The sequence below is a fragment of the Pseudophryne corroboree genome, chromosome 8, assembly GCF_028390025.1.
Source record: "Pseudophryne corroboree isolate aPseCor3 chromosome 8, aPseCor3.hap2, whole genome shotgun sequence".
NCBI lineage: Eukaryota > Metazoa > Chordata > Amphibia > Anura > Myobatrachidae > Pseudophryne > Pseudophryne corroboree.
The window spans coordinates 316,127,500-316,144,051 of NC_086451.1; the positions used below are offsets into that span (position 1 = coordinate 316,127,500).

Consider the following 16,552-nt stretch of genomic DNA (forward strand, 5'->3'; position numbering starts at 1 on the left):
AGAGGAGATGGAGCGACCTCGTGAGGAGGACCCCACGACGCCTGCAGGCCATAAGGGATTGTAAGTACAGTACATTACTGTAGATTACTGTACTTTAAGTTACTGTAGTTACAGGTACAGTACATTATAGCAGGGGCTGCTGTAGCAGCAGGTATCCGGTCTATACAGCACTGTACAGTATTTGTGGTAAACAAATGGTTAAACAAGGACCAAACATTAACCCGGGTCAAAAGGTCAATTTGTTTTTTTGCGTCGACCTAGATGGTGCGGCTTTTGAAATTGGTTGACACCAGTTACTGTAGGTTGACATGGTCGTTAAGTTGACATGGAAAAAGATCGACATGCGTTTTACAAAAACAATTGTTATTTTTTTAAACTTGTGTATATACAGTAGTTCTTTACAATCCAGGTGGTCTACGATTGTGCAGTGTACAGTATCATGCAGTGTACAGTATATGCAATGTATCACAGTGTATCGTGCTGCGTAATTGCAGCGTGTCATGCAGTGTACATTCAGTATATGGTATTGTGCAGTGAGTGTAATACATAGTGAATCACATCGTGCAGCAGAGCCGGCCTTAGGCATAGGCAAACTACAGTAGGCAAATGCCTAGGGCATTTGCTATGCTTAGGGGCACCAGCAGCTTCTGCTGATTAAAATGATATGCGGCATGCCTATATTTTGCGTGACTGTGGCTGTATCTGTACCTGGCTAGGGCCAGCACTGTCGTGCAGTGTACTGTATACACATGTGGTAATTGCAGTTTTTTGTGTAGTGTACATTGTATCATATTTTGCAGGGAAATGTGCAGTTTGTCATATCACGCAGTGCATACACTATGCAGTCGTGCAGTGCATTGTGTGGTTTAATTGCAGTGTGTCGTGCAGTGTGCCGAAATTTGTGTTTCAGATAGTACAGTGTTCTAAGGGATGTTACTTTGGCAGAAATTATTCTAAGGGATGTTACAGTGGCCTAATGTGTTCTGACGTGCATTACTCTTGCATAAGGTTCATGACTGGCAGATCTCTACTTTGTGACGTAATGTGGATATACTACTGCACTACTGTGACGTACAGTACAGTAACGTGAATAAGGTGCTCTACTGTGTGACACAACGTGAATCAAGGACAGTACTGTGACGTGAATACGGTGCTCTACTGTGTGACACAACGTGAATCAAGGACAGTACTGTGACGTGAATACGGTGCTCTACTGTGTGACACAACGTGAATCAAGGACAGTACTGTGACGTGAATACGGTGCTCTACTGTGTGACACAACGTGAATCAAGGACAGTACTGTGACGTGAATAAACTGCACTACTGTGACATGACGTGAATAAGATGAATTCAGGTGAGTACTGCATCATCTGTCATGAAATCAATTTGTAATGTAATGAACAGTACTGAGATGGTTAAGGGTGGGAGGGCTGCATGCTGATGTGTGTCATAATGTTTATAAGGGCAATGCTTATGTGTGTTACAATGTCTATAAAGGTAGTGTTCTGTCTAATACCCTGGACCTACTGTACTGTAGCGATACTGTAAGTGTACTGTATGTCACATTTAGAAATGTGCCCCTTAAGTTTTGAAGACAGTACAGTACACTATGCCCTCCTGAGTGATTAGGTGCAGGGTACTAGAATGAACAATTCCATTTATTGTGATGTCATAAAGATGCTGTCAATGTTGAATTTCATTGGCTGTACAGTATGCTGCCATTATACTGTATATATATTTTTACAGGGCTGGTAGCACGACGTCACAGGAGGCGGGACAGGCGCCGCCAAGCTGGTAAGTATTGTCAAATACAGTAGTGTACAGTACATAGTGATTTCTATAGTCCCAACCCCCTGTCCTGACCATCACAGATAACTCGCTGCAATCCGTTAATGTTAAGAATGTCTGTTTACAAAACTAAATGTAAATATTAAACACAAAGTATAAATAACATTGTAGATAGCTGAATACCTGTGCTTCGCTACGGGATGAGGATGGTAAATTCCAGTGATAGTTGTTTGTTAATTTACGTTTGTTGGCGATCTAGTATATAGTACTGTATACTTTAAGCATACTGTATCTTGCTTCTCTGATGCAGATTGTTTATTGGCCGGACCCCTTTTTGGTCCTGGATACTGTACAGTACATGTTTCAAATTGACAGCTTCACTTACAGTACTGTTATTTTTTTTCCCACAGTACCACCACCACCACCACCACCACCACCACCACCACCACCACCACCTGCTGCGCTGCCAGGTATTGTGTAACGAGAATTCTGGTGCTACTGTCATCGTTGTTACACTACTGTACATGTGTCCTGGATACTGTACAGTACATTTTTCAAATTGACAGCTTCACTTACAGTACTGTTATTTTTTTTCCCACAGTACCAACAACACCACCACCACCACCACCTGCTGCGCTGCCAGGTATTGTGTAACGAGAATTCTGGTGTGACTGTCATCGTTACACTACTGTACATGTGTCCTGGATACTGTACAGTACATGTTTCCAATTGACAGCTTCACTTACAGTACTGTTATTTTTTTTCCCACAGTACCAACACCACCACCACCACCACCACCACCACCACCTGCTGCGCTGCCAGGTATTGTGTAACGAGAATTCTGGTGCTACTGTCATCGTTGTTACACTACTGTACATGTGTCCTGGATACTGTACAGTACATGTTTCAAATTGACAGCTTCACTTACAGTACTGTTATTTTTTTTCCCACAGTACCAACAACACCACCACCACCACCACCTGCTGCGCTGCCAGGTATTGTGTAACGAGAATTCTGGTGTGACTGTCATCGTTACACTACTGTACATGTGTCCTGGATACTGTACAGTACATGTTTCCAATTGACAGCTTCACTTACAGTACTGTTATTTTTTTTCCCACAGTACCAACAACACCACCACCACCACCACCACCACCTGCTGCGCTGCCAGGTATTGTGTAACGAGAATTCTGGTGTGACTGTCATCGTTACACTACTGTACATGTGTCCTGGATACTGTACAGTACATGTTTCCAATTGACAGCTTCACTTACAGTACTGTTATTTTTTTTCCCACAGTACCAACACCACCACCACCACCACCACCACCACCACCTGCTGCGCTGCCAGGTATTGTGTAACGAGAATTCTGGTGCTACTGTCATCGTTGTTACACTACTGTACATGTGTCCTGGATACTGTACAGTACATGTTTCAAATTGACAGCTTCACTTACAGTACTGTTATTTTTTTTCCCACAGTACCAACAACACCACCACCACCACCACCTGCTGCGCTGCCAGGTATTGTGTAACGAGAATTCTGGTGTGACTGTCATCGTTACACTACTGTACATGTGTCCTGGATACTGTACAGTACATGTTTCCAATTGACAGCTTCACTTACAGTACTGTTATTTTTTTTCCCACAGTACCAACAACACCACCACCACCACCACCACCACCTGCTGCGCTGCCAGGTATTGTGTAACGAGAATTCTGGTGTGACTGTCATCGTTGTTACACTACTGTACATGTGTCCTGGATACTGTATAGTACATGTTACAAATTGACAGCTTCACTTACAGCACTGTTGTTTTTTCTCACAGTACCACCACCACCACCACCACCACCAACACCGTCTGACCAGCAGAGCTCTGGAAGTGGTAATCATTATTTTTGTTACAGACACACTAGTTTCCTACAGTATTACTGTAATTTTTTTATTTTACAATACTTGTTATCTTGTACACACAGACCGCCTCGTTATTGATACCGAGGAGGAGGAAATGGGGGAGCCTTCAGGCCAGCCTGGTAAGAATTGTAATCTACTGTACAGTACTCTACATTCTACATTCATTGATTTATTAACAGTACCAATGGCTTGGGTTTGCGTGACCAGTGGTCAGGATTCCAGCAGTCAAGTGACCGACAGCGGTATCCTGATTGCAGAAATCCCATTGACTTTTCTTTTTGTTTTTTTTATATTCAACACAGATGTCACTTACGTGGACTCTGAGTCGTCGGAGGAGCCGCCACAGTATAGTAAGTACAGTAGGATTTTCTCAATCCCATTCTTAAAAGTATTGACCAAGTCCACTTTTATTACTTTTCAGGCAGGGAATTCCAAACATGTACTGTACAGTATTTCCCTCACTGTGAAGACCCCTTTTCGCCTCTGTGTGCGAAATCGCCTCTCCTCCAACACGAGTTAAATACAGGCACAGTACAGTACTGTATGTCCCCTACCACTGGACAGTCATTCTGCTCCTACTGTATTATGAATATATCTCTGCCTCCTGTAGCACTGTACTACTGTGCAATTTTGTAGTAACTGTACTCTACTGTATTTTGTTTATAATATTTTTTTATTTTCCACTCAGTAATTATTGACAGTGATGAGGAAGGGGAGAAAAAGCCCTCTCCCCAACTTGGTAAGTAAACTAAAGTATTGTACTGTACTGTACATTGTGTTAAACCAATGGGTTGGGTTTGCATGACCAGCAGGGTGATCCTGATGCATCCTGATTGCAGCAATCCCAACAGGGTGAGGTACGGTATCCTAACCCTCCTCCACTACCCCCTGATTCTGGCCTCGACATTCTCGTCTCTGTGTGCGAAATCTACTCTCCTCCTCCAATTCCTGACTGAATTTTTGCTTTACTGTATTCAACACAGAATACAAAAGTATATTTCATGGAATTTTTGCTTTCACAGGCCCTACACTGTCACAGGCGGTGGCGGAGGACTCTATGTCCATCACCTCACTGCACCCATTAAGTAAGTCCAGTCCGGTACATCTTGCCTCTGTAGAGCCAGTTTGAGCAAGGAGAGATTGATTGCTTCTTTTTTTGGTGGGGGCCCAAACCAACCAGTCATTTCAGCCACAGTCGTGTGGCAGACCCTGTTTATATAACATAAGGGTGGTTGGGAGGGCCCAATCACAATTCCATCTTGCACCTCTTTTTTTATTTATTTATCTTTGCATCATGTGATGTTTGGGGAAAATTGTTATAAGTGACATCCTGTCTGCCACTGCACTGCCACTCCTAAATGGGCCAGGTGTTTGTGCCGGCCACTTGGGTCGCTTAGCTTAGTCATCCAGTGACCTCGGTGAAAATTTTAGGACTACAAATAATATTGTGAGGTGTTCAGAATAGACTGGAAATGAGTGGAAATTATGGTCATTGAGGTTAATAACACTATACAGTAGGATCAAAAATACCCCCAAATTCTACGATTTAAGCTGTTTTTGAGAGGTTTTTGAAAAAAAGCACCAGGATCCAAAACAAGTCCGAATCCAAAAGCAAACACAATAGGACACGAGGATGTGCACGGAGACTGGAGGGGGGCGAGGTTCAGGGGGAATTTTAAGAAAAATTACTTCACAGAAAGTGCAGTGGACAAGTGGAATAGCCTCCCATCAGAGGTGATAGAGCCTAAAACAGTAGAGCTACAGTATTTAAACATGCATGGAAGAGACATACATAAGGATATCCTTACAAAGAAATAAGGATCAAATAAGGTTTGATGTAAAAAAAAGGTTAAAAAAAAGAGGCAGATTAGATGGCCAAAGTGGTTCTTACAGTATTTGTCATCAAATTCTATGTTTCTGTATGCAGACCCTCCAACATGACCCGCCGCACTGCTCTGTTTCTAGACTTCCCTCTTAATTTATGATTTCCATCACCTGTGTTGAACTAGTTATATGATAAGAAAGCTGTTTCTTCACAGGTGATGGCAATAATAAATTAAGAGGGAAGTCCAGAACCAGAGCATTTTGTACCTAGTGGGGCGGGTCATGTTGGAGGGTATGTGTATTTCCTGGAATGAACCTTTTTTTTTTTCACATTAATGTTTTTTTTCACAGGCCCTACACTGGAACAGGCCATGGAGGAGGATGATGATGATGATGATGCTGCTGCATTTAGTGGTAAGAATTATTACTGACATTGATCTGATGCCATCAGAGTAGCACTTTTCATCAGATTTTTCTGGCAAATGCGTAGAAATCGGATGAAAATTGTTTTTGTTTGAACTGGTGATATTGCCCATACAGTAGCAACCGATCACATCCCACATTAACATTTACAGTATCTAGTTACACTTACAGACGATAATACAGTACAGTAGGTAATATTTGATTGGTTGCTACTGTATGGACAACATCCTGTTCTAAAAAAAACACCCATCTTACTCAATTTCTCTCTCTCTCTCTCTCTCTCTCTCTCTCACCCCTTGTCACTGTCTCTCCATTCATCTCTCTAGATACTGTCAGTGATGAATTTCCCATTAGGCACGAGAGGCACGTACTGTACCTAGTGGCGGCATCTGTTTGGGGGCCTCAGTTGGATGCTTACAGTATGCTAATACTGTCATCCCAAAAATTACCACTACAGTAACTGCTAAATATTTTAAGTGTACTGTACAATATGCACATACAGTACTGTACAGTATACATAATTCAAAAGAAAAAAGAGTTGCTACCTTATTCTAGTCATAATCACCGGCATACGGGTCACTCACAAATTTTCTGATGGTCTCGGTGGGGTCCCTTGGAATCACCATGCCTGTCACAAGCATACCTTTTTTTACCCACCTGACACTGGGCCTGGACACTAGTGTACTATTACTATACTTTTTACTGTATACTGTATCTTATAATATTCTTCTCTTTTACCCACAGACGACGAGCCAGAATACATTTTTGGTAAATATACTGTACAGTAGCAATAGTTGGTACTGTAATTACAGTATTTTTTTTCTCCAACATTATTTTAAGTCAAACTGATATGACTAACTGTATTTTATCTTTTTACAGTCCGTCGCCAACCAGTGGAGGAGACACCTGGTAATAAAATATAAATACATAATGCACTGTACTGTATTCTAACTTACTGTAACATGTATAACACTGAGCTGATCATCTTCACACCCTCTGACATAACCTTACAGTACATACTGTACTTTCTCTCTTTTTTCACCCTCTTCACTCCACAAATGCATGCTGCCTTTCCTGACTACTGATATAATAGTGTGCAGAGCGTAGCGAGGCACCGTGCCCACCGCATGGCGAGCGAAGCAAGCATAACGAGAATAAGAGACACTATTGCATGATATGTTGTGAATAAAGTTGCAGTACTGTGTGGCGTCATTTCAGATTGGGGAATTACTGTGTGTCCATGCCCCTTCCCAGCAAGAACATGCACCGTTTTGGGATGCACACCGAATGTGCACACTGTTGCTATTTTAAACATACAGTACTGTAGGTTGGAGGAGCACCAAAATGAGGACTGCTATGGTTGAGGGGTGATGGTGCTGGGAAAGGGGTACAGGATCAGAGGCGGAAATAGCGTCTGTGCAAGGGGGCAGCATCCAAAAACTTGACTAGGGAATCATAATATTTATGGCTGGCTCTGAGTACAGTCCACTATTATTGATAGTACTCCCTACAACACCACCTACAGTACTGTAACCCTCTTTTTTCTGAAGCGGTCATGAAATGTCATGACTGCTAATACATACAGTAAATGTCTACAGTATTTGTACTGTGGTGTTTTATTCCTTTGACAATTTGTTTATGACCTATTGAAGCTAAACTCTTGTACAGTACTTTATATTTTGAATACCAGCAATACAGTATAATACTGTACCTACAGTATACAGTAATAATTGTATAGTATTTGAATGTGACTAAATGTTTTTTTTTCTCCAATATAGTGCCAATGATTTATGGGGGCCCCAGACAGGGGCAAGATAGGTGGGCTGGCCCAGAAGCGGGCAGGCAGCAGCCCACTTATACAAGAGGTAAACTAAAGCAATGTTTAAATTACCTCGACAGCATACAGTAGTGTTTGATTTACTGTACTGACAATACAGTACTGTACATTGTAAATAACAAGATTGTCTAATATAGAGTAAAGTACTGTATTGCCATTACTACACTGTAAAGTATTCAGTATTTGTTTTGTAATACTGTCCTTTTTTTCCCACAGAACAGTTGCAGCGTGCCGTTCTGCTCCTGCGGGTGGTGGTCCACCTCTTAGTGGACCACTTTTTTAATTTGTTGTTAAGATCATTTTAAATTTTTTTTTTTTTTTTAATAAATGTTTGTTATTGTACTCCATTGTATAGTATCTTTTTCTACTGTATAAGATAGGCATACTGTACACCATACAATTATCTGGCAGATAATCTGCAAGATCTGGCTGTTTGTAATGAAATTCTCTCGTAATTTAGCTGTGGTGTACCTCCTGAGTGTGCTGGCGTGCTTTCTGTCCAGTTTGGGGTGATTTGGAGCAAGTTTGGTCGGCCATCTGGCCGACATGTGCTGTCGACTGTTTGGCAAACATGTGTTTTCCCTCCAGCATGTGTGTGTCAGGCATTTTGTGTGTGTCAGGCATTTTGTGTGTGTCAGGCATTTTATGTGTGTCAGGCATTGCTGTGTGGTTCCACAAATGTTAGTGTGTCAAAGTGCTGACCACTGACACCACTATTTCACTTTGGACCGCATGCCTTTTGTGGAACCACACAGCCCAGCATGACTTATTGCTGGGCTGTGTGGTTCCACAAATGTTAGCGTGTCAAAGTGCTGACCACTGACACCACTATTTCACTTTGGACCGCATGCCTTTTGTGGAACCACACAGCCCAGCATGACTTATTGCTGGGCTGTGTGGTTCCACAAATGTTAGCGTGTCAAAGTGCTGACCACTGACACCACTATTTCACTTTGGACCGCATGCCTTTTGTGGAACCACACAGCCCAGCATGACTTATTGCTGGGCTGTGTGGTTCCACAAATTTTCTTGGAAAACAAATGAACATGAGTGTCTTTACTTTAATACTTTTTTTTTTTTCCCCACAGATATCTATATACACAAGAAAAGAATGTAACGAAGAACAAACTACTTTTTTGTTTTAATTAACTTTCAAACTTTATTTAAAAAAAAACACCTTTTTTTTCTTCAATAAACTTTTAAAAATAGAAGTTTCCTGTGGTTTTTATTAAAATATGAAATGCAAGATGCCTAACCAAGTTGTTTTACATACAGTATACCACTCTTAATTGAATTCCCATCTCAGTCACCGCCCCGCTACCCACTTTGCAAAGCTGTTTCCTCGTAAGCAGACTTGCTGTGTGGATCTTCTCCGACCTTTCAGAAATCTCCTGATAATTTGCTCTCCGTTTCTGCCTTCGAAAACTTCTTCACAGGCCATACTGTTCCAGCTCATTGACACAGTTTCGTCATACAGTATTTGACCGGTAATTCTTTCATTTACGGTTTACAATTATTTATATACTGTACGTAAATGATGAATGTCCCTGTGCATTGCTCCATGGCCTATACAACTTATCCCGGTGTATTTTAAAATGTATACCATCTCTCACTCCATATCCGAGCGCTGCCACGTGCTGGGAGTTCACGGTCGGCGGCCATTTTGTCAGGTTGCTAAGCGATCCAGCTCGGTATACCGTAATGTGCATAGACCTCGCTTATCCCAATGTAATTGAGCTAGGGGATTGTGACGCTCCTTCAGCATTGCCCCCTGAACTGTGAAATGTATGCCATATTGTATCTCACTACATATCCGAGCGCTGCCACGTGCTGGGAGTTCACGGTCGGCGGCCATGTTGTCAGGTTGCTAAGCGATCCAGCTCGGTATACCGTAATGTGCATAGACCTCGCTTATCCCAATGTAATTGAGCTAGGGGATTGTGACGCTCCTTCAGCATTGCCCCCTGAACTGTGAAATGTATGCCATATTGTATCTCACTACATATCCGAGCGCTGCCACGTGCTGGGAGTTCACGGTCGGCGGCCATTTTGTCAGGTTGCTAAGCGATCCAGCTCGGTATACCGTAATGTGCATAGACCTCGCTTATCCCAATGTAATTGAGCTAGGGGATTGTGACGCTCCTTCAGCATTGCCCCCTGAACTGTGAAATGTATGCCATACTGTATCTCACTACATATACGAGCGCTGCCACGTGCTGGGGGTTCACGGTCGGTGGCCATTTTTAGTGTGCATAGAACTCGCTTATCCACATAGGCCCCTGTGTTTTTAACTACTATATTGAGATGCACATTTCTAGGCCTACAGTATTTAATATACAGTAAGCAGCATTGTTGTTAGGCAATAATTGAAGAATTTACATACAGTACTGACATGTACTGTATGTAATGCTTGTACATCATGTCAGTCGACCCTTATGCTGTACACTACTGTAAGTCTCACAGGGCCCATGCACTTCCAAGGAGGGTTATTTACTGTACTGTATCTGTTTCATACAGGAAACTAATTGCAGTCCATAACACTGAAGTTGTATTTTCAGTACTGTACAGTATACAATACTTAAATTTGAACATCAGGTACTGGATAGTAAACATGTACAGTATTAACTTCTATCATAAAACTCTTATGCATTTTCAGATGTGTAAATTTTAGACTACAGTATTCACAAATGTTTTCTCTCCATACAGGAATTATAGTTGGACAACATGCCAGTAACTATCAACAAAACGATGAGCAAGATAATCGCCAACATGAAAAAAGAAAATAAAACCATCAAAGAGATCCATGCATGGCTCAAGGAAAGTGGCATTATAGTCACTTTAGAAACGGTGCGCTATCATGCATTCGAGAGAACAACGCCCAGATTTGTATTTCCTACAAAATGCACATGGTACGTACTGTACACTACTGTAATGTTTAAATGACTTGCTTTATACCATAAACAATTTTTTTGAAATAAAATAAAAACTTCATCAATTGTAACTGTGATTGTGCTGTTCATGAATTCATATTTTTCATACTGTATTGTACTGTAGGAGAGTGCAACAAATTGTGGAGGAACTAACTCGTGAGGATGATGAGCGTACTGCTCTGCAAATAAAACGAATTCTCCATTCCAAGTATGACCTGGACATATCGGCCACCAGCATCAGAAGGATGCGACGGAAAATGGGATGGACCTTTGGCGCAACAAGGTAAAATACTGAAAGCAGTATAAACCATACAGTAAATGCACTGTTAATAATCCCTTGATACGTGATATAATAATGCCATAAATCATTATACAGAGTGTGTACTTTATACTATATACAGTATGTGTGTGTGTATATACTGTATATATTCTATCCCAAAAGAGATACCTACTGTATAGGCACTCAGAGACAGCAATGAAGCATTGCCGGCTTATTGTGATGATTACATACTGTATACTGTGTGTGTGTGTTTGTGTGTATGTACAGTATGTATATATATATTACTCTGTATGTAACTTAATGTACTGTATGTACAGTTTAATGTATACAGTAGGTATATAATACAGTATACTGCACATACAGTCTACTGTATATACAGTAATCTGTAAATCTGTAATTTCATAACTGTATCTGATTTCATTATTTTTGGCTCTTCACAGGATATCTCCAATGATAAGAGATGTGAATAAAGAAAAGAGAGTGGAACAGGCACGGCGATGGATTGAGAGTGGTGAAACATTTGATGATGTCATTTTCACAGATGAATCGTCTGTTGCCCTTGAGCGGTTCTCCAGAATGTCATTCAGGAAACGTAACCATATCTCTTTAAAACCACGCCCAAAGCATCCATTGAAAGTCCATGTATGGGGAGGCATATCACGATTAGGAGCTGGTCCCCTATTATTTTTCGAAGGTACAGTACTATACTTTATTCTGTGCCTGTGTTCTGTAAAAATACATGTTGTACTGTAGAGTACGTGTAACTGCACAATAAAAGGAGTTGCTTATTAATGAACAACATTTTTAGATTTCTGTAGGAATCATGGATAAGAAATATTTCCAAGAAACAATAGTAGAGAAATGTATGGTGCCATTTGTGAATAAATATTACCCAACTCACCATAGGATATTCCAAGACAATGATCCTAAACACTCCGCCTCAGCCAAATTTATGGAAGAGAAAGGTATGAATTGGGAACGCACACCACCAGAGTGAGTATTCTTTCAACAGTGTACAAGTAAAATTTTGGATAGCACTCTAGTACTGTAAAAAAAATTTTTGTTTAATAAACAGTACAATATTGTATGTTTAATTTTCTCTATTTACTGTAATGTAATTAATTTTTTCTATACGCTTTTTTTTTTATTTTTATATAGATCACCAGACATGAACCCAATCGAATTAGTGTGGGCTCAATTGAAGAGGTACGTTAGGAGTGTTGCAAAGCCAACAACAAAACAGCAACTGGTGGATGGGATAAAGAAATTTTGGCTAGAAGTACTCACACCTGAACATTGTAATAATTATATAAATCACCTGTATAAAGTATTACCTGTTGTAGTTGAAAGAAATGGTCAAGCCACAAATATGTAGTTCTGTATTTTCTGTTTAAAATTTTAAATTGGTGCATTATTAAAAAAAATGATAAAATTGCCTTTGTCTGATTATTGCATAAACTAATGTAGAATATTATACAGTAGTAATGTTATTGATGTGTACTGTATGAACAGTTATTTTCAGTTTTATAAGTCCTGAATAAGAGTACTGTACATTTTGATCAGTGCAGTACATGGAATCGGATGTTGTAATACTTTATTTTTACATTAATATTGATGTTTTTCCAATAAATATTCAATTTTACAGTATGGTACGGTACAGTACATGAGGGTACCTGTACAGTATGATACGTCATTATGGGGGAGAAATACTGTATCCACTAAATGTACAGTAAAATGTTTTTTTCTTATTACAAACACACAAATGCATCTCAGATGGAAATATGCTATACACAGCAGACAGCTTATGGTGACAGAACTTCCCTACTGTATCCCCACCCATAGTCGTGGTATATTTTAGATTGCCTAATGAGACACTCCTGCAGCATTGCCAATGATTCATGTAAAACCTGTGTGCAAACAGTATCTGTATTGAATGCAAAGTACAGTAAGAGTACAGTATACAGTATTATCAGAGCCAAACCTGACCAACATGATGCCCTAGGCTAGATTTTGGCTGATGCCCTCTTGCACAGATGCTACGTAGTTCCGCCTCTAACCCTGCACCCCTTTCCCAGCACCATCACCCATTTTGGCGCTCCTACCCCCTATAATCTAAATAAGAACAATGTGCACATTTAGTGCCAGCCCAAAACAGTGTACAGTATGTTCTTGCTGGGAAGGGGCATGGTAACACAATAATACCCGAAGATGAAATGACACAACACAGTACTGCAACTTTATTCACATTATATCATGCAGTGGTGTCTCTTATTCTCATGACATCATATCATAGTACCACATTACTCCTAACAGTAATGCCCCTTATTCACATTACACCCCACCACATTCATCTTTATTTACATTAGACCACAGGTTCTCAAACTCAGTCCTCAGGACCCCACACAGTGCAGGTTTTGCAGGTCTCACAGAATCACAAGTGAAAAAATTAGCTCCACCTACTGTATGGACCTTCTAAAATGTGTCAGTTAGTAATGAATACATCTGTGCACTTGCTGGTTTACCTGCAAAACATGCACTGTGTGGGGTCCTGAGGACCAAGTTTGAGAACCACTGCATTAGACCATGCAGTAGTGCCCTTTCCTTATGTTACACCAGAAAATATTGTAGTACACCTTATACACATACAGTACAGTAATGCCACACATTAGTAATGCATTTCATATTTAAATTTTCTGATTTAATTTCATAGAGCCGCAGTCACTCACAGAATATAGGCATGTACTGTAGCATCTCATTTTATTCTGCAGAAGCTGATTATTCCCGTTTGGCTAGTTTGCCGCCTCTGTACAGTATATCACAATAGAAAAAAGTTATAGTGTCAGTGAAAAAAGCACCTCATGACAGATACTGTACACAAGCTCATGTCTAAATACTGTATACTGTAAGCAGTGACATTAAGGGGTACAGTACTGTATATGCAATTGCAGTCGAATTCCGGAAGGAATACGGAAAAAATGGACACGGGATCCCCCATCTTTTTAGAACCAGCACCGGGCTCTGCGCCTGGTCCTGGTGCAAAAAATAAGGGGGACAAAAAAAGCGTAGGGGTTCCCCATATTTTTTGAATCAGCACTGGGCTCCACTAGCTGGACAGATAATGCACAGCCGGGGGAGACTTTTATACCGGTCCCTGCGGCCATGGAATTAAATACCCAACTAGTCACACCTGGCCGGAGTACCCTGGAGGAGTGGGGGCCACTTAAATCAAGGGGACCCCCCTCCAGCCACTCGATTATCTCTATCACCCCTGTGTATTGTAGCTAGGGGATTGTGACGCTCCTTCAGCATTGCCCCGTAGCCTGCAAAATCTGTGCTGTTATTTGCTCCATAGCTGAGTGCCTCCTAGGAGCTACTGTAGGAGTCACAGGCGGTAGCCATTTCAATTGAGTCTGCCCTGCTATAGAATTGTACAGGTATGTGTACATTACCGTACGGTGCATAGAACCTTTACAGTAGAAACTCTCCTGCAGCTTTGGCCTGCTTTACTGTATGTACTGTAAAACTTGTGTTTTGTCAGTTTGCTATGCGACCGAGCCCGGTGTAACGTACAGTACTGTAATGTGCATAGACCTCGCTTACAGTATCTCTGTGTATTTTGGCTAGGGGATTGTGACGCTCCTTCAGCATCGCCCCGTAGCCTGCACAGCTTATGCCATTTCTCATTCCATACCCAACTGCTGCATGCCACGAGGTGGGGGTTCAGGAGGTGGGGGTTCATGGGTAGTGGTCGTTTTGACAGTGTGCTATGCGATTGAGTCCGGTGTACCGTAATACTGTATGCAATCCTACAGTGGCTTATCCCTCCCCTGTGTATTTTGGCTAGGGGATTGTGACGCTCCTTCAGCATTGCCCCATAACCTGCACAAGGGTTCAGGGGCGGCGGCCATTTTGCCAGTGTGCTACAGTATGTCATCGAGTCCGGTGTACCATAATATGCATACTGTGTATTTTAGCTAGGGGATTGTGACGCTCCTTCAGCATTGCCCCATAGTCTGTACAATCTGGACTATTACTTGCTCCGTAGCCTAGGGCCTCTGTGGGGCAAGGAGTCATAGGTGGTAGCCATTTCTATTCAGTCTGCCCAGCTACAGAATTGTATGTGTACTGTGTACGGAGCATAGTACCTTAACCTGCATAGAACCTGCACATTATGGTACACCGGACTCGATCGCATAGAACCGCTCATGCAGCTACTGTATGCCCTGGTTTACAGTATGTGAATAAAAAAAATAATAAAGTGTCTGAAAAAAACTACAGTAACATGCATTCGTACTTAAGGAATCGAACCCTGGACTCTGAGTATAGGAAGCGAAACACTTCACCACTTCGCCGCAGACAAATGTATAAATCCGTTGGTTTTGATTATGCTGTAATGGCTACGGGATTAGGACGATAACATACTGTAGAAAATTCCTAATCTTGAGAGGCAATAGTGAACTTGTAACACACATCCATTTGCGACAGTGTACACTACTGGTTTTACAGTACTGTGTTTTGTCTGCGGGACTTGGACGCTCACATACAGTATTCATAAAGTATTGTAGATGGATCATATACTGTATGCTGTACTACTGTATTTGCGTCGGTGTCGTACTGTATATACAGTACTGTATTAAATAATGCAGCGTAATGAGTACAGTATTTGCTGTATGCAGCGTAATGAGACGCCTTAGTAAAGTAGTCCTTATTATGTATGTCAGTATTGTATTTTACGGGAGACCACACGCATGCGCAGTGGTGATTGTAAAAAGCGACATCTGGTGGCTGATCGCAGGTATTACACGTAAAGGTAACGCCAAACGTCAAATGTCTGTCTCCGTGCGATTAGATAGCCTCTCTGTGGCTAGGCGCGCCTCGCTACGCCACAGTACGCAGCGTATGGTCGAACGGGACAACCGCCGCGGCCACTCAAGATAAAGGTGGCTACATCTGTATTTAACATTTGTTTGCTGCTAACAACCAAACACTACCACCAAATATATACGCATCAAATTAAAATCTGCATGAAAAATCACAACAACCACACAAAGGACAACCCAGAACAACACACAATAACCATAAGTCCATTAAAAAAAACAACACACATTACGCAAAACACATGACTCACACTTCATTTAAAGACACCCACAACAATTTACTTTTTTTTTTTAAAACAGAAAAAGGCCAAGGTCACCTGCTAAATTAACAATACAAAGGACAAAAACATAACTATTTGTGAATAAAAGTACATCACCAACACATTAGAAGAATGAACCAACTTACAATCACAATTAGCTAGAAGACATTTCAGACAACTAAGGACAAAGCACAGATGTTTTAATTACAAATTATAAAAAAAAATACAACTCACCATCCTGCCTTGGGTGATCCGAATCCTGGACATGAGTCGCACCAACCACTTCTGGCGGAATAAGAGTACACACAGGCTCCTCCCAATCCCGATATGACGCTCGGAAGGGGTGTCCTCCCCCTGTTTGGTGGGCTGATTTAGTCTCCTTAGACATCTTAGCCTTGACACGCCGCTTGATGTCGTAG

General features: G+C 41.3%; 2 long non-coding RNA genes across 2 annotated transcripts in view; both read left to right on the forward strand.

Annotated features, from left to right (window-relative positions):
- The window catches only part of LOC134949058 (uncharacterized), a 104,808-nt gene that overhangs the window by 35,388 nt on the left and 52,868 nt on the right, over window positions 1-16,552 (forward strand). The window lies entirely within an intron of this gene.
- LOC134947747 (uncharacterized) lies at window positions 3,527-4,788 on the forward strand. Its single transcript, XR_010182742.1, has 5 exons — window positions 3,527-3,673; window positions 3,765-3,821; window positions 4,005-4,052; window positions 4,391-4,441; window positions 4,725-4,788. It is a non-coding gene; the product is annotated as an uncharacterized LOC134947747 (long non-coding RNA).